Source organism: Myotis yumanensis, unplaced genomic scaffold (genome assembly GCF_028538775.1).
Source record: "Myotis yumanensis isolate MYYU_CA2020_CCGP unplaced genomic scaffold, mMyoYum1.0.hap1 SCAF_24, whole genome shotgun sequence".
Classification (NCBI taxonomy): Eukaryota; Metazoa; Chordata; class Mammalia; order Chiroptera; family Vespertilionidae; genus Myotis; species Myotis yumanensis.
In genome coordinates, this window is record NW_027223775.1 from 4,741,621 (window position 1) to 4,768,452 (window position 26,832).

A 26,832-nucleotide genomic window follows, 5' to 3' on the forward strand; every position below is an offset into this window, starting at 1 on the left:
ATATGCAATGTTTTATTCTTGACTTCACCCATGAGCTCTCTATCTGATGGCAAATATGACAAAACATAAAGAATTTCTAAATAATATAACATGTTAAATATGAACCATGATTAAGATGCTTTGGGAATAACAAAGTAGACTTTCTAGACAAGGGTCAATGGTATAAACACAAATCATAAAGGTATAAACTAGCATTAATAATTCAGAGAATTGCATATGGTTAACAATTAGTATAGACTGCAAGCCTTTACATATGCACTATGTTTGCTTATACTTATATAATCTAGGTCACATCCAGTTTCAATTCTATGTATGTATACATGACAGAAATGCCTACATAGCTTAACTAAAGTCATATACTGTATTAATAGCATTCATAGTAGCCCCAAACTCTAAACTACCAAAAATAAATCCATAAAGAGTAAAACAGATTATGAAACTGTCAAGTAGTATTCAATAAAACTTTAATGAAACACAATGAGAACTCATACAATATGAATGAATCTCACAAATACAACTTTTTTAAAAAAGCCAATAGAGGGTATATATTGAGATACTGTTTGTTGGGAAGTAGAAAAACAAGCAGAACTAATGTTATTTTTTGTGTATGTATCCTATCTATAATAATAAAAGGGTAATATGCTAATTAGACCAGATAGCCAAACAACCTTCAGACAACCTTCTGGACGAAGCCAGAGCACGAGGGCTGAGGCAGCTGCTGCGGCTGCGAGGGCCAAGCCTTGCATGGATTTCATGCATATAGTACTGCAATAAAAATAACAAGCAGTATAACTAAGCGATTAATGAGTTTTAGGAGTTGGAGAAAAAGTACAGACTCCCAAATTATATTACAAGTTCTGTGACAGTCCAAAGCAGAAGTATAGGGTCAACTGAGGACATTTGATAGTAACAAAGACAATGTCTCAGTGATCAGGTGAAGATGATTAAAAGAAACATAGGTGTGTGGAACTCAAAATAGTAAGCTATTCAAGGATAAAATTTCTGGGAACATCACCATTTACAGAATAGAAAGGAGCAAACAAACATTATTAAAACAAAGTCAAATCAGCCAGAGAGGAATGAAGATAATCAAGAAATGGGATTTATCATTTTAAAAAAATGTAGAAACTCTAGAATATTTAAGAGATTGCAAAAATATATTAGGTAAAGAGTTAAGAAAAAGGAGGGGAAAATTCTATCTAATAAAAGAGAAACATGGTAATTAGCATATGACCGCTACCCTTCCCATTGGCTAATCAGGGCGATATGCAAATTAACTGCCAGCCAAGATGGCGGCCGGCAGCCAGGCAGCTGGAATCGAACATGAGGCTTGCTTGCTTCAGTGAAGGAGGACTCCAACGTTCCCCGCCTAATTTGCCGGCCTCTTAGCTGGCAGTTTGAAACATTGTAACAAATATAGAAGCTAAACAAAACCCCAGAAACCAGCTTTCAGCCAGCTGGGATCTCAGAGCTGGAGATGATACAGTGTTTTAATTATAGAACCGAAACAATCCAGATACCTGCTTTCAGCAGCAGACGCCTTGGCCCAGAATAAAAAAAAAAAAAAAAGAAAAAAAGGACAGGTTGGGAGCTTCAGTCACCCACCAGCCTGAAAACAGCCCTCAGCCCCTCACCCAGACTGGCCAGGCACCCCAGTGGGGACCCCCACCCTGAAGGGTGTGTGAACAGCTGCAAACAGCCATCATCCCCTCATCCAGGCTGGCCAGGCAACCCAGTGGGGACCCCCACCCTGATCCAGGACACCCTTCAGGGCAAGCCAGCCAGCCCCTACCTGTGCACCAGGCCTCTATCCTATATAGTAAAAGGGTAATATGCCTCCCAGCACCAGGATCAGCGGAGCCATGAGGCCTCCCGGCACCAGGATCAGCATGACAGGGGGCAGCGCCCAAACCCCATGATTGCCCTGAGGCTCTGTGTGTGACAGGGGACAGGGACACAACCTCCCTATTCACCCTGCTCTGTTCGTGACAGGGGAAGGTGCCCCAACCCCCTGATCAGCCCTGCTCTGTGCCTGATAGGGGGGAGCTCCCCAATTCCCTGATCGCCCTGCGACTCTGTGTGTGACAGGGTGCAGTGCCCCCTCTTCCATGGGCCCTGCTCTGTGTGTGACAGGGTAGAGCCATAACCTCCCCATCGGCCCTGCCCTGAGTGTGAGAGTGGCAGCACCCCAACCCCCTGATCAGCCCTGCTCTGTGGATGATAGAGGGCAGTGCCCCAACCCCCTGATTGGCCCTGCTCTGTGCGTGACAGGGGGTGCCACCGCAACCTCCCCATCGACCCTGCCTTGAGTGTGACAGGGGGCGGTGCCCCAACCCCCCAATCGGCCCTACCCTGAGTATGACTGAGGGTGGCATCGCAACCTCCCAATCTGTCCTGCTCTGTGCATGACAGGGGGTTTCGCCCCAACTCCGCAATCGGCCCAGCTCTGAGCCCGACCAGGGGCTGCACCTAGGGATTGGGCCTGCTCTCTGCCACCCGGGAGCAGGCCTAAGCCAGCAGGTCATTATCTCCTGAGGGTTCCCAGACTGTGAGAGGGCACAGGCTGGGCTGAGGGACCCCCCTCCCGCTGAGTGCACAAATTTTTGTGCACTGGGCCTCTAGTTATATATATAAAGACAGAAGTAAAGCAATCAAAGAAGAGAGGCACCATTATGTAACATAGAGTAGTTTGATGAAAAGTTCTAAAAACAGGCGAAATAAATTTTACTCCCTACTATAATACCTTGAATATATTTCTTCCCTTTCCTGGCCATCAGTCTCTCCATAATAAAGTCTCAGAAGTAAATTGAAGGAAAGACAAAGAAAGGTGCATGAAATAATTTTTAGGTTCTATCCAGATCTAATAATTCAAAACCACTGCTAGAAAAATCACAGATGAGTCCTTACAAACTGGGTACTGCTGTGATTCTTTCGTAGCAGCATTGTCATGTTGGTGCAGGGCTCTAAGCTTTGACTCAAGTCCTTCTTGGACAATGTTGATATCACTTTCCCATCTCCTCTTGGTTCCTCCTTTATCATAACAGTGTGGGGGTATATGTTGTCTCTTTATCTAAAAGGGTCAGAAGAAAATTAAAAAAATAAAGAAATCTATTCTCCATCAGGATTAACAAACCATTTCTCCCACAATACTTTAGTACTTTATCCCTCATACGTTATCACTCAGCCTATTAAGCTTCACACCTTTCTTCCTTAAAGTATTATCCTTGGCCATGAGGCCCAAGCCCTTCATCTTGGGACCTGCCCCATAGATCTGTAGCTTCTTCAATTCTGGATTCTTCTCAATATCCTCCTCTGTGGGCACAGGCTATTGAATTAAAAAAAAAAACAAACGTGAGTTTTATAGATAGAAACATAAAAGCAAAAGACGTCATATTAAAATCAATCAATTTTTGTCCTAGCTAGTGCAGCTCAGTTGTGATTGGAGTGTTATCCCCTTCTACTGAAAGGTCACAGGTTCAATTTCCAGCCAATGCACTTACCCACGTTTCAAGTTCTCATACCGGTGGGGTCATATATAGGAAGCAACCCCTGGATGTTTCTCTCTCACATCAGTGTTTCTCTCTTTCTTTTCCTGCCTCTAATTATTGATTTAAATCAATAAGTGCATCCTCAGATGTGAGTAAAAAAAAAAAAAAACCTAATCAAATGTCTCCACCACTTTTAAAGGTTTACAGTGTACTAGTAATTTCACCTGGGGAGTAAAGTATGGCTAAGCAGGAACAAATGAACAGAGAAATATGGGAGGTTAATTCCTTTTCTCAACTGTTTTCATGTTATAAAGGAAATGATAGAATGAATATGCCTATGTTTGCAAGACTACTAGGCTTAAATATTATGAAGTATATAATTTATGCTAGATAATTTAATATATCATAAACAACTCCATTTCTGCAATTGAGTTAAAGATGCAAATATTCTGTTTGGAACTCAGATCATTACAGTAACTCCTTTCTCCTCAAAATGTAATCAGAGAGACTTGAGAAATGAAAAATCATTTTATATAAAAAATTACATATATCATATTACAACATTTTCACAATATATCTCTTACTGGAACACCATGAGACACATTTTTAAATCTATTCTTCACACAGCTTTTGTTCTACTTTTAAATTAAAGCACTATTACCTTTCGACTTTTCATTTAAAACTTGATTTTTACTTTTATAGGTTTTCTACACACATATACAAACACACATATTTTGTGCTTTTGCTTCATTCCCAAAATAACTTATTCAGATGATAATGAATGTTGTTTGACAACATCCATGAGAAACAGGGTCAACCTTGGACATAATATAATAAACATAATCTCCCAATGATCAAAAAGAGGTGATTCAAAGAAACAAACATTTGGAGCTCAAAATGTAAGTCTGTTCAAGAATAAAATTTCAGAGATATATATACATACTAGAGGCCTGGTACATTGTGGGGGTATGGGTCTCCTCAGCCTGCCTGGACCTTTTAGCAGTCCAGGAGCCCTTGGAAGATGTCTGACTGGAGGAGTGGGCCTAAACCACAGTGGGACATCATTTGCGCTCCTACCACCACCACTGTGCTTATCAGTTGTCAACCCAGCTTGTGGCTGACCACCCCTCCCTCTACCCCCCAGGGAGTGCACTGATCACCAGGGGGCAGCTCCTGTGTTGAGTGTCTGCCACCTGATGGTCAGTGAATGTCATAGCGACCAGTTGTTCTGCCATTTGGTCGATTTGCATATTACCTTTTATTATCTTAGATCATATATATACTAGAGGTCCCTCAGCTTGGCCTGCAGGAATAGGCCAAAACCAGCTCTCTGACATCCCCTGAGGGGTCCCAGATTGCAAGAAGGCACAGGCCTAGCCAAGGACCTCCATCAGTGTCCATGAGGGCCAGGGAGGGACACAGGACATTGGCCAGCTGGGGAGGGACTGCAAGAGGGCTCCAGGGCATGTCAGGCCCGTCTCGCTCACTCCTGATCAGCTGGACCCCAGCAGCAAGCCAACCTACCGGTCGGAGGTTCACCCCATGGTGGTCAGTGCACATCATAGCAACTGGTCTACCGGTCAACTGTCTGCCCCTTGGTGGTCAGCGCACATCATAGCAAGTGGTTGAGCATCCTTAGCATATCATTAGCATATTATGCTTTGATTGGTTGAATGGCCAACCAGACACTTAGGATATTAGGCTTTTATTATATAGGGTAATTTTTCATTATACATTATGTTAATTTCACCATGTACATTATCCTATCTAATAATAGATAAACATGGTAATTAACCATAACTTCGATACCCTTCCCATTGGCTAATCAGCAGGATGTGCAAATTAACTGCCAACCAAGATGGCGGTCAGCGGCCATGCAGCTGAAGCGAACATGAAGCTTGGTTGTCCTGGCGGTGGAGGAAGCCAAGGTTCCCTGCCTGCTGCAGCCCAGCTCTGAGCTCCAGATGCAACAATGTTGCAATTATAGAAGCTAAATAAACCCCAGAAACCTGCTTTTAGCTGCCAGCATGCTCAGAGCTTAGAGAGCCAGTGATCGCAACAGAGTTTCAATTATAGAAGCTAAATAAACCCAGATACCTGCTTTCAGCTGGAAACGGCCTCAGAGCTGGAGCAGGGCCTCAGAGCTGGAGCCGGCTCTCAGGTCCAGTGACAGCTATAGAGGGTAAATAAATCCCAGAATTAAAAAAAGAAAAAAGAAAAAAAAAGAGGCTGGGAGCTTCATTCGCCTGCCAGCCTGAAAACGGCCCTCAGCCCCTCATCCAGACTGGCCAGGCACCCCAATAGGGACCCCCCAGTGGGACCCCCACCATGATCTGGATCACCTTCTGGGCAAACCAGCCGGCTCCCACCCGTGCACCAGGCCTCTATCCTATATAGTAAAAGGGTAATATGCAAATTGACCCTAACAGCAGAAGGACTGGGAATGACTGGTCACTATGACACACACTGACCACCAGGGGGAAGATGTTCAATGCAGCAGCTGCACCCTGGTGGTCAGTGTGCTCTCACAGTGGGGAGCTCTGCTCAGCCACAAGCCAGGCTGATGGCTGCCAGTACAGCGGTGGTGGTGGGAGCCTCTCCTGCCTCCTCAGCAGCGCTAAGGATGTCTGACTGCAGCTTAGGTCTTCTCCCTGCTGGCAAGTGGATATCCCCTGAGGGCTGCCAGGCTGCCAGAGGGATGTCTGATTGCTAGTTTAGGCCCAGTCTCCTGGGGAGCAGGCCTGAGCCAGTAGGTGTTCATTCCTGAGGGGTTCCAGACTGTGAGAGGGCACAGGCCAGGCTGAGGGACCCCCTACCCCCGAGTGTACAAATTTTTGTGCACCAGGCCTCTAGTATCCTATATAATAAAAGGCTAATATGCAAATAGACCAAACAGTGGAACAACCAAACAACTGAACAACTGGTTGCTATGACATGCACTACCAGGGGGCACACACAGAACATGGCGGGCCTCAGCAGCAGGTGGCAGAGCACAGAACATGGCAGGCATTGGCCGTGGCAGGATGGTCGAGTAGGTGAGCTGGGACGCCAGACCAAAGCAGGGCACTGGTCATCAGGGCAAGCCTCTGGTGGTTACTGAAAATTCTTTACTCCTGTGCACCGCAGCCTGACCTGGTGCTTACATTTGCTGCTGGAACCAACCCCGTTTGCACCAGCTGCCGGCCCCAGAGCTGCCACCTGTTGCCAGTGCCTGCTGCTGGCCCTGATCACCCATTGCTGTCAGCTGGTGTGAGCAGCGATTGTGGGCTTCAAACTCCCCTCAGGGCTTCTCCATCTCCCTCTACTCCTAAGGAGCGATTGGGGCCAGCAGCCACCACTTGCTCCCACGAGTTCCAATTGCTCCACACCCACAGTGGGTGCCAGCAGGGCTGGCACTGTCAGCATGTCGGGGTAGTGGCCGCAGGAGCAGGGCTGCTGGCAGACTGGGGACAGGGGGCTGCAGTGGGAGGGGATGGGCAGGGGCATGGAGGGTCAGCTGAGACCCGTCCCTGTGCCCACTATAGCCTCACAGCCCACAGTTCCTTTCAAGGTGCAAGTATTTGTGCACTGGGCCCCTAGTATTACATATTACTTTAATGTATAGGTTTCTAGCAAAGCAAATACCATTTATTTACTTATTCATTTATTTTTATCCTTGCCTGAGGATATATTTTCCATTGATTTTTTTTTAAGAGAGTGGAGGGAGGGAACAGGGAAGAAGAGAGAGAGAGACCGACAAAGAGAAATTAAAACATCAATGTGATAGAGAGACACATTGACTGGTTGCCTACTGCTCTTGGCCCTGGAGATCCAATCAGCAACAAAGATGCTCTTAACTGGGAATCGAACCTAGGTCAGGAGGGCTGGTACTCTAACCACTGAGCAACCACCTGCCAGGGCACAAATAGCTTTTAAAAAGCTTTTTTTAAAAAAAAGAAATAATTCCAGATGAATTTTTGGGAGTTTGTTCTAGGTCTGTGAAATATGCCATTGGCATTTTAATGAGGATTGCACTGAGTCTATAGATTACTTTGGGTAGTAAGGACATTTTAATGATGTTGATACCACCAAGCAATTAACATGGTATATTCTTCCTTTTGTTTATGTCTTCCTCTATCTCTTTTTTCAGCATCCTGTAATTTTCTGAGTATAAGTCTTCTACCTCCTTAGATAAGTTTATTCCTATCTATCTTAATTTTTTTGTTGCAATGGTAAATGGGATTGCTTTTTTAGTTTCTCTTTCTGTAAGTTCATTATTGGTGTATAAAAAAGCCATAGATTTATGGGTGTTAATTTAGTAACCTGCTACATTGCCAAATTAATTTATTAAGTCTAATAGTTTTTTGATGGATTCTTTAGGGTTTTCTATGTACAGCAGCCAATTCCTGAGAAAGAAGAACCAAGTAGGAGGGATCTCAATATCAGATATCAGCATACTTTTTGCATAAAGTGAGGAAGATGTGTTTGTCCTTGTAATTTATTTGTTACTAGAGACCCAGTGCACGTGCACAGGTCCCTAGTGGCTGCCAGCTGGAGGTGCCTTCCTCCCTTCTGACCCCCTTGCCAGCCACCTGCTGTCACTGCCAGCACAGCCCCCTGGTCAAACTCTTGGTGGAGGGGATAATTTGCATATTAGGCTTTTATTATATAGGATACTAAATTTACATTTTTTCTGCTTTATGGAGAATTTACTTATAACTTTTTTCTTTAAATGTTTTGAAACTACAAACACTTTGTTTATTTGTATTCCTAACCATACAGTTTTTAAGAATTTTTGAAAACCTTTCCTGCCAAGTAAACAATACCATTATTAACAACAAAAGTGTCTAAAGATCAATTTTCAAAAAATTTTGTATCCTTATCTGGTACTTCCAACTTTCCAACAAATGTTACTGAATGCCAACTTAATATGCTTATATTTTTACTCAATTTCTACACACTTCTGCTGACAAAGACCTTTAAAAAGTACCTGTAAAATTCAGAAATGAAAGGAATTTCTATAGTCTGAACTAGATAACTGTATCTCCTTTCTTCATTTTATATTCTAATGTTAAAAACCATTTTAAAATTTAAAATTAGATGACTATTCACAAAATATGGAAGGATACACCATCTAATCCTAATTTAAGATATTTCAGGAATAGAAACTGACAAGAAAAACAACACTGAGTTGTCCTAAATTAAATTACAGCAGGCTGGAGTGTGAGAGGAAGAGACAACTAGTGTTAATCTGTTAACAGAGTTAGGTTAAAAAAAAAGTTTTGGGCTGAAACTAATAAATACTGAAGGTTTCTGAATGTATGTAGAAACTTCAACCCCTCTTCTGGGCACTCTTTCATCTCTCATGTAGAGGTAACAGCTACCACTGCTTTCTGATTACAAATGAACTGTTCAGACTGTTGCCCACAAGCAGCAAACACTTCTTTTTATGGACTATAGTCACCTATTCAGAAACTTTCTCCCTTTCACTTTTCCAGTCCCTTTATGTAGAGCAAGGGTAAATTCTTCCAAATCAACTTCTTCCTCAAACTCATTGTCTGAGAGAGCCCCCTCAAACCCAGGATGCAGACATGTTTGTCTTCTCTACCTGCTGCTGGTGATTAGACTGTATGACCCAGGACCAGGTCCCTGTTCTGGCCAGCATGTGGCTCAATAAAACCGGTCTGTCAGAAAAACTTTCAGCCCCAGACGTGTTTAAGAAAACTTACAAATTTTGTGAAAATGTAGTGGAAATACAAATAGACTTAGCAAGATAAATTTTATGACTAAATTGTTTATATTTATTTTTTCTATGTGGTTGACATCTTAAAAATCCTTTTTAGCTTAAAAGAGAGGGCCCCTCTCAGGACAGCCAATTGTTAAAGATTGCAAATGACCCAGCAGAGTATGCCATTAATATGCAAACAAATTAATCCAGAGCCTTATTTCCTCTGCCTTAATCATTCCAACACCAGGTGCTAGTCAATTAGGGCCCACCCCCAGAGGTTATAGCCTATGAAAATTATTCAAACTAGCAAACTATTTTTTAAAAATATATTTTATTGATTTTCTACAGAGAGGAAGGGAGAGAGACAGAGAGTTAGAAACATCGATGAGGGAGGAACACCGACCAGCCGACGCCTGCACATCCCCTACTGGGGATATGCCCGCAACCCAGGCACATGCCCTTGACCGGAATCGAACCTGGGACCATTCAGTCTGCAAGCCGATGCTCTATCCACTGACCCAAACCAGTTTCGGCCAAACTAGCAAACTATTAAATCCTAAACTATATTCTGCCCTGCCTTGCCATTCCCTCAAAAACACCAATAAAAGCGATGTCAGAGGCTTTCCCCTCACTCTTGTCCCTTCTGCCTCCTAACCTATGGACATGATTTTTGCTGTGGCCTTTGTAGCAAGCCATGTCTCTTGAGTATAATAAATTTTGTTTCCTACACCTCTCATGCATCACTACCTCTTGTATGACATCTGACTGATGATACCAAAAAAGAACGCAAAAAACAACTGTACATTGTACTTTTGTGAAAACCATCATGAAGATTCACAAAAATTAAAACCTTAAAAGGATATTTTACAAAAATGATTGCTTTTAAAATCTGTAAAATCTAAACTACAAAACCAAAAATACTGAAAGTCATACCCATGAGACAAAATAACTCATTCACTTTTAATTAATACAATCTTGAGGAAGCTAAAGTTTAAAAAAAGCACAACAAAACAGTGTCTTAGTCCAGGCCGAGTGGCTCAGTTAGCTAGAACATCCTCCAGTACACCAAAAAAGGTAGCAGGTTCAATTTTTGAGCAGGATGCATACCAGAGGCATGCATTTTATTGATATTTTCTCTCTCACATTGTTGTTTCTCTTTCTCTCTATGTTTGTCTCTCTCTCCCTTCTTCTCTCTCCAAAAATCAATGAAAACATATCTCTGGGTAAGGATTAAAAAGAAACACACATAAAAACAACAACAGTGTCTTATAGAAATGAACTGTCACCTAAACCAAGTTCTAGATACACATTAGCAGTTTATGGGTGGAAAAAAAGGAAGCACTCACATCAGGCTGTAGTCTTTTCCCCCGGCAACTGTAGCTGCTAAACTTCGAAGGCTTCACAGACTGTCTAAGGGAAATGCTGTGGGGTCTGTATACCTTGTCTTTTTCCTCACTGTCAACTTGATGAGTATTACACTGCTGGACAGGGGGTAGAGGGGGTTGGGAGGAGGGAATTAAATTATGTTAACAATCAGCAAATAACAAAGGTATTCCTTCATTCTAAATCTCTGGCAAAGAAAGCTGTACTTCTTTCTAATTTACACTAACACATCCCCCTTTTGTTCTTTGGAACGACAGAAAATTTATCATCATCCACTACATCTTACATCATTCCTCTATGTGTTACATATTTCTTTGCTAGCACTTGGATTGCGGGAAACGAGTTAAGTCGGCTCGCGTGAATTGCGCGTACTCCGCGGGAGCCGTCTTAACTCGGTTCATATAGATTTGCGGTGGAGTGCGGGAAACGTGTAAACTCGGGCCGATTGTAACTGCGTATTACCAAATATTTGTTTGTTTGCCGTTCACAAAGATACCTACCTGCGTATGCGAACCGTTTCATACCCATTGGGGTAATAGGTATCATAAAAATCCCTTGTAAGTAGAGAACACCATGCAGGCTATCGATGGACATGAGAAAGCATACGTTACAGGCAATTGTCGGAAGTGGAAAAAAGAAAAACATTTTGAGAAGGTGTCGCGTATGTTCCGTTCATAAATTGCGCAGTGAGACACGCTACATGTGCAAATTTTGCAATATACCTCTACATAAAGGGACGTGTTTTGAAAAATATCATACGCTAAAAAACTATTAATTTCTATTTGTTTTGATTTATTATGAAAATTTTATTTTAAACTTTAAAAATATGTGTATATTTTTAGGTAATAAGTATTTTTTGGGTTTTTCGTATTTAGTTTATATATATCGAATTATTTATGTACTGAATAGATAAAAAAATGTCTGTGATTGAATAAATTTTCATTTTTTACACAAGAAACTGAAAATTTCATTTCAATCGAACCCATACTTCAAAAGATATAGGCATTTTAAACTAACTCTGATTTTGCGCGGGAAACCTAAATAATTGCCCGTGCCATCTTATATTTTGGCGGGAAATTCACCCGACACCGTAGTGCTAGTGAATAAAATGGACATCTCATCTGAAAAGATGGAAATAAAAATGTCAACTCTAACAGAATTATGAATATTAAATAAAATATGCATTTATACACATGTATTAAAGTATTTTCATAATAAAACTTAAAAACCATTATTTAAAATACCAGCTAAGTCAGTTCCCAATTCTCAAATAAAGCAAGGTTTCATCCATAGACTCTCTTTATTTGAACTATTCTCAGTAAGTGTAGTAATTTCATAATTATTTAATTATCTTTTTCGTGGAGGATGGTCTCAAATAAGAACTGCTTTTCTCTAAGTTCTACTGCAAAATCTTGTCCATAAAGAGATTCTAGTAGATAGACACCAATCCTCTAAGACAAAAAGAAAGAATTCTACAGTTTTTATCTAGCTGGCCTAACAAATACAAAACTTCATATTCATACAGGCTGCAAAATATTTTTCAGGGCTTCCTGGAACCTCTATTAATGACCTTAAGATTCTCTAAATATTGACTATGCAGGAGAAAGCCCAACCCAGAAAAGGTAAGACAGCAAAAAGCACAAAATAACATCAACCTGCAAATAAGCGAAGGGCCTTCACCACAAGGTGGCTCCGGACTGAAACATTTCATAGGGGTAAATGATGCGTTCATAGTGAAATCTTAGTAGGGATCCAATGTTTTTGCCTGGTGGGAATTTGAGGCACTGGGCAACTTGGGCCCACCCATGGTCCTTGCAAATAGCTGCTTAGCCACCTTCCTCCATCACAATCTAGAATAAGGAAGAGTCTAGTTAACTGTGAGCAGAGGGGAGAGATCTAAAAATAGCAATGAGGCTTAAAATATGCACACTGTGTACTCCCCCAGTACCAACCAATGCAAAGACTCAAAGATTCTATCAATGAATGTTGGCAGGCTGTATGTTCTCTCCTTTTCTGTTCAGAGACACAATGTTCAACTACAGAGGGTTTCCCAAACAACACTTATTGCTTGCTTGTCCTTTCGAAAATAGAACCACTCTTACCTTATTAAGGTTATAGAGGTCCAAGATCTTCTGCTCCACATTGGGAATTTTTAATGAAGAACCCTGGAATTCCCAGAATTTTGCAATTTGATCCAAATAGTTCAGTTTTACTCTGGTCTGAGCCTAGGAAAGAGAAAGGGTTACTCCTTAATCTGAGTTTGGTCCAGCGTAAAGTAAATGAGCAACTATCACTTTGTCCTAGCTACAATTCTGTACTAGGTTAGAGCCTAGACTTCATTGCCTAAATCACCATTACCACCTACAAAAATAAAATAAATTGATTCTGATTCTTTCATTGGAGAGGTGAAGTCAGAAAGTGATGCCGGAGTCAAAATCCTTTATCCTGAAATGTAAAACATGATCATTGGGCTCAATGAGAGCTGAACAAGAGTATTTAGGTTCAACCTATATCTTAAGATGCTACACCCATCTAGAGTCCACAGATACAGAACTGAAGGGAAAAAAATTTTTTTCCATATGTTAAAAACTTGGGCATGAAACTACTTTGTGAATTACCTTTCTGTTACCATAAGTCATTTTGGAACTTCCAACCCCTAACCATAGCCAAAATTTGTAATAGTAAAGAAAATGACAAATTATTCATACACTTTTCATATTTAATACTAAGCTAAATATAGTGTCAACTGCTTTAAAAAACAAGCTTTGCCCTGGCACCAGAAGATCTCGGATTTGATTCTGGGTCAGGACACATGCCCAGTTTTTGGGTTTGATCCATGGTGAGGGTAGTGCAGGAAGCAGTGGACTGACTTTCTGTTCTCACATCAATCTTTCTCAGTCTCCTTTCCTCTCTCTCTAAAGTCAATAAAAGGAAAAAGAGGACAAAAAAAACAAGCTTTGCCTTTCCTATTTACTGACACATTCCTAAAAATAGTCCAGTTTTTCCAAGAAGAACAAACATAACCACCAGCCTTAACTGGAAATTTAGGAGACCAAATTTGTGACCTGAACTTTGCTTTTGTTAAAGAAATCAGGGAAAATCCAAAATAATAAAATATGGGTATGGAGAGAAAAAAATAAGAATATTCTTCTTGACAGTTCTAACTTTAGCCCATCCTATAAAAACTTAAAGCTTTAATCTCTTGGCATTTTGCAGAAGACTTTCTATAAGACTAATAAATATTCTAGGAAATAATGGAGCTAAAGGTACAATAAAAATATATTTAACTTTACTTGTTCTCAACTACACTGTTATAAAACTGTAAGTAAAATAATATTAGAGCTCATATTCCACTACAGAAAGGTGACTTTCCAGTTTACCTCTAGTTCATTTAGCCTCTGGATTCTAGGAGTAAATCTGAAGTTGTCAACTTCTACTGCAAAGGGAGGCTGCCAGTCCTAGAAGTAAACAAAGAAACAAACAAAAAAAACCCCACACTGGTTATTAGTAAAGGATGAAGATGATTAGAATTAGAATCATCTGTTTATCTTTTAAAACTTCAGTTGTTCTTTTTGCTCCAAAGTATAAAATTTTTGCCCTTTTAAATTACATAAATTGAAATGGGAGTGAAACTAATAATCCAAAACTCTCTTTGGTATGTGTCCTACAAAAAAGGAAACAAAAAACAAAAGCCAAGAAACTTAGACCTAAAATCTGTTTAAAATCAATGAAGTACTTTAATAAGATCTGGCCTATTTCTGTTATGATGAAGATAAACTAAATGCAGCTAAAACATTGTTAGATTTCAAAAAGTTGGTTATTAACTCTTCTGAGCATTAACAATCTGTGAAACCTGATTAAAAATATGTTAGTAATACTGAGAAAAGCATATCCATCCAATTAGATGGCAACCAGTGTTATAGTTAGGCAGAGCAACTCAAAAATGAGCCATATGCTATGAAGAAGTTGACACTATAGATATCATATTAATAGTTTAAACTGGTGGTCTAGTTTCATTGCAGTATGCATGGTCAAATACCTGTTTCAATGAGAAGTTCTGAGTATATGAAACCAAGAAGAATGTTTAAGCAAAATAATACCAGTTTAATTGTGATGGCGACTCTATATTGCTTTTTAATCTAATCTATGTCTGGTTAAAGACATCTGAAGTCATAAGGGAAAATGCAATCATCCTAAGGCTCTGGTTAGTAAGAAAAATTCTCAATTTTTTGTAGCTTAGGTTACCTATGAAGTAATTCTTTTTTTTTTTTTTTTTTTTTTTTGGTGTCTACAAATACTGCTTTATGGGAATACAGCCACACCTATTTGCTCACATATTGTCTATGACGCTGCGTCTAAGAGAAGAGATTGGAGTTTAAATACACACCTTCAGCCATTGCCTCTGGCTGTTACAAAGTCTGCAGAAGTGATCTTGGATCCTGGAATAACTCGATAGTCTTTGCGTGTCTGGCTGAGGTCTCTGGAGAGGTCTCTTTCACTAAAGACCGTCTTTTCCACACTGAAGGCCATTCCCGGTTAGGGGAACGCTCTGTGGCACCTGCAGACATGCCTTGTGCTCTGCGTGAAGCTGGCGCACACTCAGATGAGCCCCGGCAACGGCAGTGGCTGCTCTCTAACAGGCTCCAATGGAACTCAGCAGCAGTGGGGTCTTGGGATGAGTGTCTGCTCCCTGCAGGCCAGTCCTGTGCTCTGAGCGTTGAGACTCACTGCCAGTTGCCATCAGAACGGTGCCTGGTGGAGCATGAAGATCAGGAGGCTCAGCTGCAGGCCGCCTGGCCCGCTGGGGGGTGTAGTTCGAGGGTGGTGGGCCCCAGCTCAGGCCGTTGCCGGCTTGCCTAACCTCCCAGGGAGGTCTCTGCTCCCTGGGGTGACACACCCAGGCTGTCCCCCTGCTGGAGGTGCAGGGCATTGAGGTACCAGCTAGATCTCTGCTCAGAAGGGACCAGTGGTGGCCGAGTGCAACCGGGCTCTTGCCAGTAACAGGGAATCGGACAGGGTGACCGGGCTGAGCTGGAGCACCTGCGGGAGAACTGCTCCTGGGGAATCGCTGAGCCAACCACAGCTGAAGAGATGCATGCGCAGTGCGCCAGGGGAAGGGGCGGTGCAGGGCCTGCCCTCTGGCTGTGCGCAACCGGCCAGGGAGGAGATGGGGTGGGTGCATGAGGTCTGGGAGGGACGCTGAGGCCGTGCTCCCTGACCGGCTGCAGGACAGCTTCCTGCTGCAGGGCATGGGCCAGGCCCTCGCACAGGCTGCTTCCAGCAGCGTCTGCACCCGCACAGAAAGGAGCCCTCACTGCACGGTCCTGCTTACTGGTTCTTTTTGTTGTTTCTCTTTCTGTGAACCTTGACCTTGCTCAGACCAAAGGTACTTCCGGCCCCTGCTGGGGGCAGGTGGGCTGGGGGTGTTCCTGGGCGCAGAGCTCTGCCTCAGCTCCTCCTGGCCCTTTCCCACCACCTGCAATTCTTCCCAGAAAGCCTCTCGGGCAGTTTGCAGACTGCATCAAGCGGGGCTTGCTCTACATTATGGAGCTTGGTGCTCTGGTTCCATTACCCCTGCCCCACAGCCCTGGCTCATGTACCACTCCATCATCTGTGTCCTGGGCATCCCGCCACCACTGTGGCAAAGTGGGTCCCCGCTAAACACCTGCGGACAAGGTCAGGGATGTCCCTGGGCCCTGGCTGGAGCAGTGTTGTGTCCACCACGCCCTTGACTCTCACCAGGGGCTGTGTCAAGGCCACACGCGGGCAGCTGGGCCGGCTCTTCCTCATGGCTGGGCTGTGCAGCCCCAGAGCTGGCCGCCAGGCTGCTCCAGTTACAGAGCGCTCGGTCCTATTAAGTTGACACATGGAACCAGTCACATCGGGTAATTAGTGTCATGGTGGTGGCAGTAGCCTTTGTCCACTTCTACGGGGTCCCCCACCTTCAGGTCGCCCACTAAGGCCTGGAGGGGGGGCTGCACTGGTGACTCACATATCTGCGCCTCCTTTCTGAAGCTGGAAGGGAAGCTCCCCAAGTGCCTTAACAGTAACTTCTTACCTGAAGTGAGAGGAAGCGTCTGAGGGGTCTGTTTCTAGAAGAACCTCTTAGAGAACCCGGGGCCCGCCAGGCTCCTGCCCAGTTTCCCGCTGCGGCCTGTGGAGAAACTGCCCGTGTCCCCTGCTGCCCCTCCTCAGCCGGCAACGCCGTCCCCTGGGCACAGAGGCCTTCGAGGCTCATGTTGGGATTTTACTCTCCTCCAGCCGTTTCTGGGGAAAATAATGGGCTGGGCCTTTTTGGACATTCTGTTTCTGGAGCAAAATGTCCCTCTTACCCCCGTCCTTCCTGGATGACCCGGCTTAGAACAGGACACCCATTCGTGGCAGTTTTCAGAAATGATTGCAAACTGGTCTGTTTCTGGGGCTGGATCTGCTGATGGCAGGAAGCACGGAGTCCCCAGCTCCGAGGCAGCCGGCTAGTCATGGAGGTGTGTCCGGGCCTCAGATACCTTGAGTTTTCATATTTGTCCGGTGACTCTGCATGATGTCAATATCCAACAGGAAACTGGACGGCTGCGCTACAAAGGACCATTCGGGATGTTTGTGAAGGACAGTGGGTAATGAACCCATCACGATGGGCAGAGATTGGGCAGTTCACCTCCTCATTCACCTTGAAGATCTCCTACCTGCAGACTTTTTCCATGGCGGTCACCTTTGGTTCACTCAGAATGAGATGAAGCCTGTGTTCGGACTTGTTAGCAGCAGGTGTGCTGCAGGGTGTTAGCCACCAGACAGTTAATGAGGACTGGTGTCTTTTCCTCACTAATATCAGCGTGAGCTTCTGTTAGGACTGGGCAGTAGCAGGTACGCTGTAGGGCCTTAGGCATCAGTTCATGAGGAATTGTATCTCTAGCAGAAGTCACTGCACCCAATACGGCTGCGGCGTCTCAGGACACGGCCTCCCAGCCGCCATCCCCGCCGCGGTGCGTCTAAGCTGAAGTAATTCTTAATATGTTGAAATTTTGTTCAAGGAAAGTACAAAAAATAAAAATATGCATGGTGTTTAATAGTAGCATAATGCAGAACCTCTTTCAAAAAGGATTTTTTTTCTTTTCTAAAATAGTTATATTTGTAAGGCCACGGAATCTGAAGATCAAATATGAGCTTTTCCATGGAGAGTGTTGTAATGAAACACTTACAAAATGAGAAATTGGTGGCTATTTGAAGGACTAAATTAACTGCTAAGGGTGTTGTGGACCAACATTCACGAGAATAAGACCACCAACTCCAATTATGTCTTAAACAGCAATCAAGGATTTATTGAACTGGCCAGTGACTGCCACAGGCTTTCTCCTGTAACAGCCCCAAGCTTTGTGTTCCATGAGGTTTTATACACAGAAACCACAAACGTCCTTGATTTACAGTTACAAGGATCTAATCGGGACCTTGATGCCGATGTCTGGGAGTGGGAGACTTGGAGTTATGCCTGGTTACCTAACCTTGACCCCATCCTTGTTAAAAATTTTTTACTGACATTCAATTCATGACACTCCCTACTGGTCTTAAGAGACGAATTCAGACCCTGGATTTGTCGCTAGTATCCACTAGCTGAGAGTATTGGGTGTGCGGGACCATGAGTTAGGATGCAGAGCCCTGGCTCGGGCCCAGTCTGGAGGTTTAGGGAGAGTATTCAGGGGGTGATTCTGGTGGTGCATGCCCACCAGGTACCATTCGGGGCCACCAGGTACCAGGGGGTCCCAGACCCTGGTCTCTCCAGAAGTCGGAGTGTCTGGTTACAATTCTCTGCAAAGGGGGAATCGGGGAGGGAGTAATTGGCAGATGCAACACACAGCCCAGCTCCCAGTAATATCTCCTAAAGTTAATCCCCTCCTCCCTTTTCCCCATGCACATAGTCCCAGAGTTTCTGCATCCGTGGACACGTTTCGGACGCGGGCCACAAATAGCCCCAAATGGAGCTGAAGCTCCGATCCTTACATAATAGGGGAGCTCGGGGTTCACTTGGGCACATGCCTGGCTTTTGGGGTCCAACCCAGCGGGTCCAGGGGTTCCCCATAGGTGTGGACAGAGTCAGCGAAGAAGGAAGGACTCGGAGGCTGCATTCAGGTGATCATCATGGCGAGGTTCTCCCTCCAGGATCTCCAGCCAAGTTCTGTCTCTAGGTTCTGTGTCTTGGTTCTCCAGCCAGGTTCTCTAGGTTCTCCAGTCAGGTTCGGTCGCCAGGTTCTCCAGCCAGGTTCTATACATGTTCTCCTGCCATGTTCTGTCTAGGTTCTACAGCGAAGTTCTGTAGCCAGGTTCTGTCCAGGATCTTTTGCCATGTTCTCTTGCTAGGTTCTGGTTAGGATCTGATGATTATTGTCTTGTTACATCCGTATTTATACCAGCCGATTTTAATCCTGTCAATTTCTATTACAAAGGTTAGGGCGTTTCTTATCTCCATTCCAGGGAGTAAAGATTATGTAGCTTAATTACCTGCCTCGCACTTAATTAAGGGGTTGTATCCCCTCCCTAACCTCAGGGAAAAATTCCTACCTGGGGAAACAACCTTTCTCGGAGAGGTGACTTTGGTTAAAACACATAGCGCCAAGAAGGGGAGCAAACATATTAAGAACAGTATGCCATATACGCCAGATCCCTTGAAACAGCAAGGATGGACCGGCTCCCGGCACCTGGCATCTCCAAGCCACATCCTTGGCCATCCTCTGTAGTCCCAGAATGTAGTAATCCTTGAGAAGAAGCTCAGCCAGCATGGTGCCTTCGAGATGGGTGCCCCTATGGGTTTTCTCTATGATGATTCTGCCCAGGCTTTCTGGGAGTTTTAGCCATCCTCCCCTGGTTACCTGGGCCCCTAGTCCTTTTGCTTGCTCTTCTTCCTTCTTGGTGTAGGTTGGGGTGTCAGGCAGCTGGTTGTCTGGGAGGGCCACTAAGACCTGTAGGTGCCCTACTGGTCTTTTGGCAGCTTCCTTTGCTGCTTGATCAGAGCAGGTTGATTGGCCTGGTCCGTTATCTTCTTGAGGATGATCCGCAGTGGGTGTATCTGGTCAGAGGTCACCTTCTACTCAGGCTGGGCGTCACTCAGCTGGTGGGCTGCCGCCACCCAGAGGCAAGTAGGTCACCTAAATACTCAAATGCAAAGGGGTCAAGTCTTTTGGACAAATAGTCTACAACCTTTTCTAAGGGCTGAGACTTTAGGTGAGTACCTCTTTGGCTATGCCCTCTGTCTCACATACCTAGAGGTGGAAATAATTACATCTGGTAGCCCTAGTTGGCCCATCATCCTTGCTCTGCTCATGTCTGTCTAACTGCCTAATATATTACCTCAAGGATCCTGGCTCTGAATTCTTTCAGGGAAAATGGGCGTTGGATTTTATCTTCTTAACTGCTTCGTGCTGAGGAGGGACTGAGTTTTCTCTCATAGCCAAGAGATCCTTGCTGTCTGTCAGAGGAATGATAAGGTCTGGGCACAGAAAGAGTTGTTTTTGTGACCTGATGGAAAGAAAACATTTCATTTTTAATAACCTCTATTGAAATAGAGTTTTTCTCCTCAAAATTACCTATATGTTTATCAGAAAACAAAATTAAGAGCAATTTATCTATTGTATTCAATTTGGCCTGATGTTTGCATAAGCACAACAAGAATGATAACTGATTACCTTTGCCAGAATTTCATGATTGAATCTTAATGTGCCCCGTAGGGCCAGGAAGCCAAGCCATCCAGCTGCCATCAGGCCTGCCTGCAGTATCTGCTGAGTTAGGTGAGTCCCTCACCTGTAGCGAATCCACCTGGGCCCACGCTCTAGGCTTTAAGGCCCATTTCAGTAGCCCTTCTACTCATTGTGGCCCAGAGTGTGTGGGGGTTCCTCAGGGATGCAGAGGCATCCTTATTGCTCCCCTTCTACTCTGACCAACTGCCAGTGATGGTAGGGCATGGGCCTGATGCTCCAGCAGGATACCAGGCTTTTTCTGTGGCACTCTTATTGGCTTCAAGTCTTCAGAGTCTAGACAGGTCTCTTTAAAACATAATACTCCAGTCAAAATTTTCGGTTAATAAAACCACTATTAGGAACCAGTCTTATTGAATTTATGCAAAGAAATGTATTGCCATGATTTATTAAGCATTTCCAAATTTTGGAGGAAATATATAAGGAGAAAAATATACTGACCTGCTTTATGATTTTTTGATTTTCCTTGCCAGTCCCTTTTCATGGACTCTTCAGAGTAATTGTCTTTAAATGGCAAGAAGAAATTTACAATGTGTCTATATTCATATGAATAGTTACAGCTGTCCCTGTAGTAGGGTTCCCCTTACTTGACTTGTTCTCTAAGAATGGACTAAGGGAGCTTTATTTCCTCACAGGGTCTTACATGTCACTGGACCTCACAGGGTCTTTAATTCCTGTAACAGATGACTAGTACTCACCACCTCACTACTTCCTTCTGTTTCAAACAGGCCTTCCCACTTTCCTACAGTTGAGGTTTTGTGCCACCCCTGACATGGGCATGGTCACACAGGCCTGCAAGACAGTATACAGGTTGCTAACTGTCAACTGTCTCTCAATAAAAACCAAAACCTAGTGGGTATTCTTCCTTGCCCAGTTGGGCACCTGCCCTCTCAGCAGCTAGGCACCCTCTACTTTTGGGGTTCATCCTAGATAGCCTCCTTTTAGGACAGCTAACACATAGCCATAACAATTGCCCTCCGTGTGGGAGACTGGACACTTGCCAGTTATTCCCAAAGACTATCAAGGACTGTAGACTATTACTGGTCTACAGCAACTGCTGGAAGCTACAGCTACATTCAAACCTGTAAGAGAATCAAAGGTTAATACAATATATTAATACAATGAAACATATTATTGGCACTATGGTTGCTTCAGGCAGCTAAATCTTCTGTTATTATACAGTTCTCTGCAGGCCAATGTCAGGGCTGTGCATTGTGGCCCGTTCTTCTTTCTAGCTATAAATGCAGTCTGTCCAATTTCCTTAAAATGTATTCTGGCACAGGAGAAAGTTGTTTTGCTGTACACAGGTAGCTTAACCCCTATACAACTGGGCTTGGACCTCTGCCTAGCAAACTGCAGTCTATAAGTTCAATATGCAGCCTTCAGTCCTCCTAACCTAACGAGGTTTCGGCCAGTCTCTGAGTCACACTCCTCTCATGGAGAATTTCAAAGTCCCGATGGCTCCCAGGTCCAGGGAGAGTGCCCTTTTCTTTGCCCTTTTGTTGACCCTGTTTATTAGTTACAGGGCCCTGTTATCCTTGTCTTCCCACCAGTCCCCTTTTTGGCAGAGCAGCGACCAGACCTCTTCCAAGGGAGTGCACTGGAAGGGGATATCAACCCCTCCTCTTCCAGCAGCAACAGGTACTAAACCAGGGGTCCTCAAACTACGGCCTGCTGGCCACCTGCGGCCCACCAAAAACATTTATCTGGCCCGCCGGGTGTTTTTGCTGCTGCTGCCTGTTGCTTAGCAGCTGACTCATCCCAGGCCCGCAGTGCGCATGTGTGGAATGTGCGCCGAACTCTCCGACTCCCCTCCTTCTCTCTGTCTCTCGACTCCTCCTCTCAGTCTCAGGTGTGATCAGACAAGTCATGAGCTTGCCTGTGCAGAGCCTGCTGCTGCCTGAGGACCGAGGTAAGAACAAATTAGGATTTTTTTTTTTTGAAGTTAGGAGGTCTATTTTTTTTTATTTTGAAATTAGTAGGGCCTTTTTTTTGAAGTTAGGAGAGCCTTTTTTTTGAAGTTTTGTTTTTTTACTTCAAAATAAGATATGTGCAGTGTGCATAGGAATTTGTTCATAGTTTTTTTTTTTTAAACTATAGTCCAGCCCTCCAATGGTCTGAGGGACAGTGAACTTGCCCCCTGTTTAAAAAGTTTGAGGACCCCTGTACTAAACCCTTTCAGCACATTTGCAAACAGGGACCTTTTACTTGCTCTATCTGCAGCTTTCATAGATCCCAGGCTTGCTGCTCTATTCCTGGGGCTGTAGGAAGGGTAGTACCAGTCACTGGCTTCTGGCTTAACTGCTGTAGCCTGAAAGCCAAAGGCCCAAGTCTTGTATTGCTTATTGTAAAACACTCATTACTCATTGGGCAGCAGCGGGGAGGCTCTAGTGTCAGGTAAATTTCTGCTGTCCCCCACTTTCTCACTGCTGCTGCTGCTGCTTCTTTTTTCAGGGCCACTGTAGGCAGCTTGGGCATCCAGCCCCCCTTCTTTGTCCTGGCCCTCGGGGGCTGAGTCTGCCTAGCAAAGAGTTCTAAATCACCAGGGTGGCTGCAGACTTCAGCTCCGTTTCTCCTCCGCTTTGCTCCTGGGAGTTTAGTTGTTTTTAATGTATTAGAATTCTTTATTCTTAGAAACCTTAATTTTTAATGATTACCAAAAGTGAAAAATCAGCATTGGTGCTCACAGAAAACTTGTGACCTTGAAGTTAGTTGATAAGGCACCTGCTAGCGGTCTTCAGCCAGTAACATCAACAAAACTTCTCTCCCCACCTCCCCACCCCTGCCTGTCTCCCAGTCCAGTTGTCTCCCTTTAAAAAGTGGGAGTTTCAGAGTAAAGTAGACCACTGCTATTGCAGTCCTCCCTCCCTCCACCTTCACCCTCTCTCTCTCTCTCCTCTGAGGTGAAGAGGGTCTGCAGTAACTGCTGGCAGTAATCCCATGTGGGTAAAAAAAGACTGACTCCAGCAGAGAGATCAGACCCTGAGGGTTCTGAGAAAAAGAGGGATTTGATTCTTCCAATTATACAAATCACTAGTTGAGAAAGGGACGTAAAGGCTGGCCATCAGGGCCCAGGTCTGATGGCCCAGCCTTCCTCAAGGGCAGGAGAGGCGCTGGGGCTGCCTGCCCAACACCCCTGGAAGCTCCATATTCCATTCCCTGTCTAGTATGGGACAGGCTGAAGGGGTTGGAGGATGACAAAGCCCCTCCCGCTGGTGGGTCTAGAGGGAAGACAATTGGCATCGGGGAGACAGGGGCTCCGGGTCAAGAGCTGATGGCATGGCCTGGGCCTGAGGCTGGGGCTCACCCAGATCCAGCGCTGGGGGAGCATAGCAGCGTGGCTGGCTAATGGGTTCTTTCTGCTCTCCCTGAAGGACCTGGGATGCCTTTCCCTTCTGGGGCCCAGCCAAAAAAATTGTCTGTCTCTGTCCCGATTTTCCCCTTGGGAGGATTGCCCTCATCCACCGGGGTTTCTTGGAAAATATGTCAAGCCAAACCTGAATATAAAGAATTTGATCAGGATGCCCTGGGTGGCTGTATATGACATGATGGACCCGGTAGGCAGTGGTCAGATCAAAAGACCCTGCATCCAGCCACCCCACCTGGAAAGTGGGCCACTCCCATCCACAAAATCGCTGTAAATCAAAAGCATTAACATCATATCCATAGCCTCCGGCTCTCTTCTTGAAGTCCTGAAAATTCCTAAGAAAACATTGCAGCGGGGAGCACACAGAAGCAGATGACAACTGTCCCATTTAGACAACAAACACCAGACAGACAAGTCCTGTGCGATGGCCACCATCGTGGCCACCGGCTGGAGTCGGGAGGTAGTGCTTCGTCCAGCCCTCCCCTTGACTCCCCTGTGAGATCTCACCCCAGGTGCCTCCTTACCTTCTGTAGGATTTTTCAATAAGTCCTTGCTGCTTGCCCGGTGATGGATGGGGGAGAGCCTCCTGCCCTAAAATAGGGGGTCCCTCTCACCCCTGCCGGGTATCTCGCTGTGGCCTCCAAATGTTGTGGACCAACATTCGCGAGAATAAGACCACTGACTCCAATTAGGTATTAAACAGCAAATGAGGATTCATTGAACGGGCCAGTGACTGCCACAGGCTTTCTCCTGTAACAGCCCCAAGCTTTGTGTTCCATGAGCTTTTATCCCCAGAAAACACAAACGTCCTTGATTTACAGTTACAAGGGTCTAATCAGGACCTTGATGCTGATTTCTGGGAGTGGGAGACTTGGAGTTATGCCTGGTTACCTAACCTTGACCCCATCCTTGTTAAAAGTTTTTACTGACATTCAATTCATCACAAGGGTTGTGGTTCTAAATATAAGGTCATGTTATGGAGTAGTACACTCAATGTAAACACCACCTCCACTTCAAATTTTCAGAGGCTCACCTCGGGCAGGCGGGTGGGCGGGCGGGCGAATCTTGCAAATACCCGACTTTTCGGCGATGGGCCTGATTTTCACAATGTACCCAAGTGGGTCTCAAAATTCGGCCTAGGTAGGCTCGAACACCGGGCACTCCTTTAAAATCTCTGCTCCCAGTCCTTGGGTGCTTGCACAATTTGGGGTCTCAGCCCATCTGGTATCAAGCTGACCTAATAAATTCATAATTCTTTACCCCTTTACGTAACGTGTATTTCTCCTTCAGCAACCCCGACAACATCTAAACAGGCAATAACAATGCCTCTTCAATGCAATGTTTCTGTACAATCAACTAAAACAAACTTTGCCAAAATAGTAATTATTAGATAAAACAAACCAAAAATCTGGTCACTTTCTCTAACACCAGACTTATAGAAGAACAAGCATAGAAAATGACTACTGGTCACTTCACACTTTCTTTTTTCCGGGCCTCAGGTAATATCAGAGCCAGCTCCAGGCATAGGTGAAGTGGAAATATTAGGTGTGGCAATAATTTCTTGCCATGTGTGAGAAAGGGATGTATTAGGATATCAAGGAACAGAGGCTTCTGATTAAACTGGCCTAAACAATAAGGAAAGTACTGTGGCAGCGTCTGCCCAGGTCATCTTGGAATGCTCACTCTTGGGGAAGCCAGCAGGGAGAAGGCTGATACCCCGGACTTACTATTGCCCTGCCATGAAAAAATCCATCCATCGAAAGGCATCATGAAGAGATGGAAGCTGATACAGGAGTGAAGAAGCCTTCAAATGACTCCAGCCCCAGCCATCACTTAATTGTAACCACATAAGAGACCCTGAGCCAGAACCATCCAGCGAAGCCCAGCAGGTGCACAGAACCACAAGAGGTAATAATAAAATTGTGGGGCAGTTTGTTACACAACCGTAGAGGACTAGGACATCCTCAAACTCAGCACCGTTACCCATAGCATTAATAAAATACACACAAAAGGAAATACAAATTCAAGACAGAACCAAGATTCAGCAGGCTGTTTGGGGAGTTGCATCCTTGCTCAGCTCACATATTCTGTAAAGCATGGTGTTATTCCAAATTACAATCCTTAAATTGCTTTCAGTCCACATCACATGACAAAAAAATGATTATTACTAGTATTCACGTGGCAGTATAGCTTAGGAGTTGAGTCAAACTCAGGATCAGGGCAGGATACTTCTAGATTCTTCAATATTTATACCAGTGTCATAAGTTTACACAACTTCAATAAAAAGAGATCTTGCACAATAGTTTCAAAGGCCCTTTCAAGGATTATCAAGATTCAACTGCATCCTTCAGTGTTACAACAATGGCACAGCTGATATCATTTGAATGTATTATTGGTCAGTGTTTGGTTTTACTCAACAAAATTCTCCTGGCAAGAAACTAGAATATTACCACTGAAGGAATCAATGATTCCTTACCAGTCAGGAATCAGGACATTGATTCCATCACAGCTGCCTTCCATGGGACGTTGTCCACAAATATCTGAAAGATTTATAAGCTTATAGAGGGGAACCAATATTGTCCCCCATAGATCTGACTATTGTATCAATGCACATATACCTTTTATGAATCTTGAAAACATCATGCCAAATGAAATAAGCCAGACAGACACACACAAATAATATTGTATGATTCCATTTACATGAGGGACCTAGAATAGTCAAATTGATAAAGACAGAGAGTAGAATGGAGGTTGCCAGAAGCTGTGGGGCAGGGGGCGGGGGGGGGGGGGGGGCGGGCGTGGAGAGCTATTATTTAATGGGTTCAGAGTTTTAGTTTGGGATGATGAAAAAGTTCTGGAGATGGTTGCACAACATTGTTAATGTACTTAATACCATCTAAAATGATAAATTTTGTTATGTCTATTTTATCACAATAATAAAAAAACCTTTGCTTTAAGAAAAAAAATACCAAAAAAAAAAAAAAAAAATGACTACTACCAAATAAAATGTGTGGAAGAAAAAGGGCCACGTGCTAAGTTGACTAACTTAGAAAAGCCTGCATGGAGGCCTTGCAAACTCAGAGACCTAAAGTAACCACAAAGGATGGTCTGAAATGAAAACTTTTAAAATTAAAAAGCAATTTATAG

At 44.1% G+C, this 26,832-nt stretch overlaps 1 pseudogene; it reads right to left on the reverse strand.

Annotated features, from left to right (window-relative positions):
* Positions 1-24,935, reverse strand: part of LOC139000669 (lysine-specific demethylase 5D-like) — a 75,842-nt pseudogene extending 50,907 nt beyond the window's left edge.
* Positions 24,936-26,832: the final 1,897 nt, after the last annotated feature.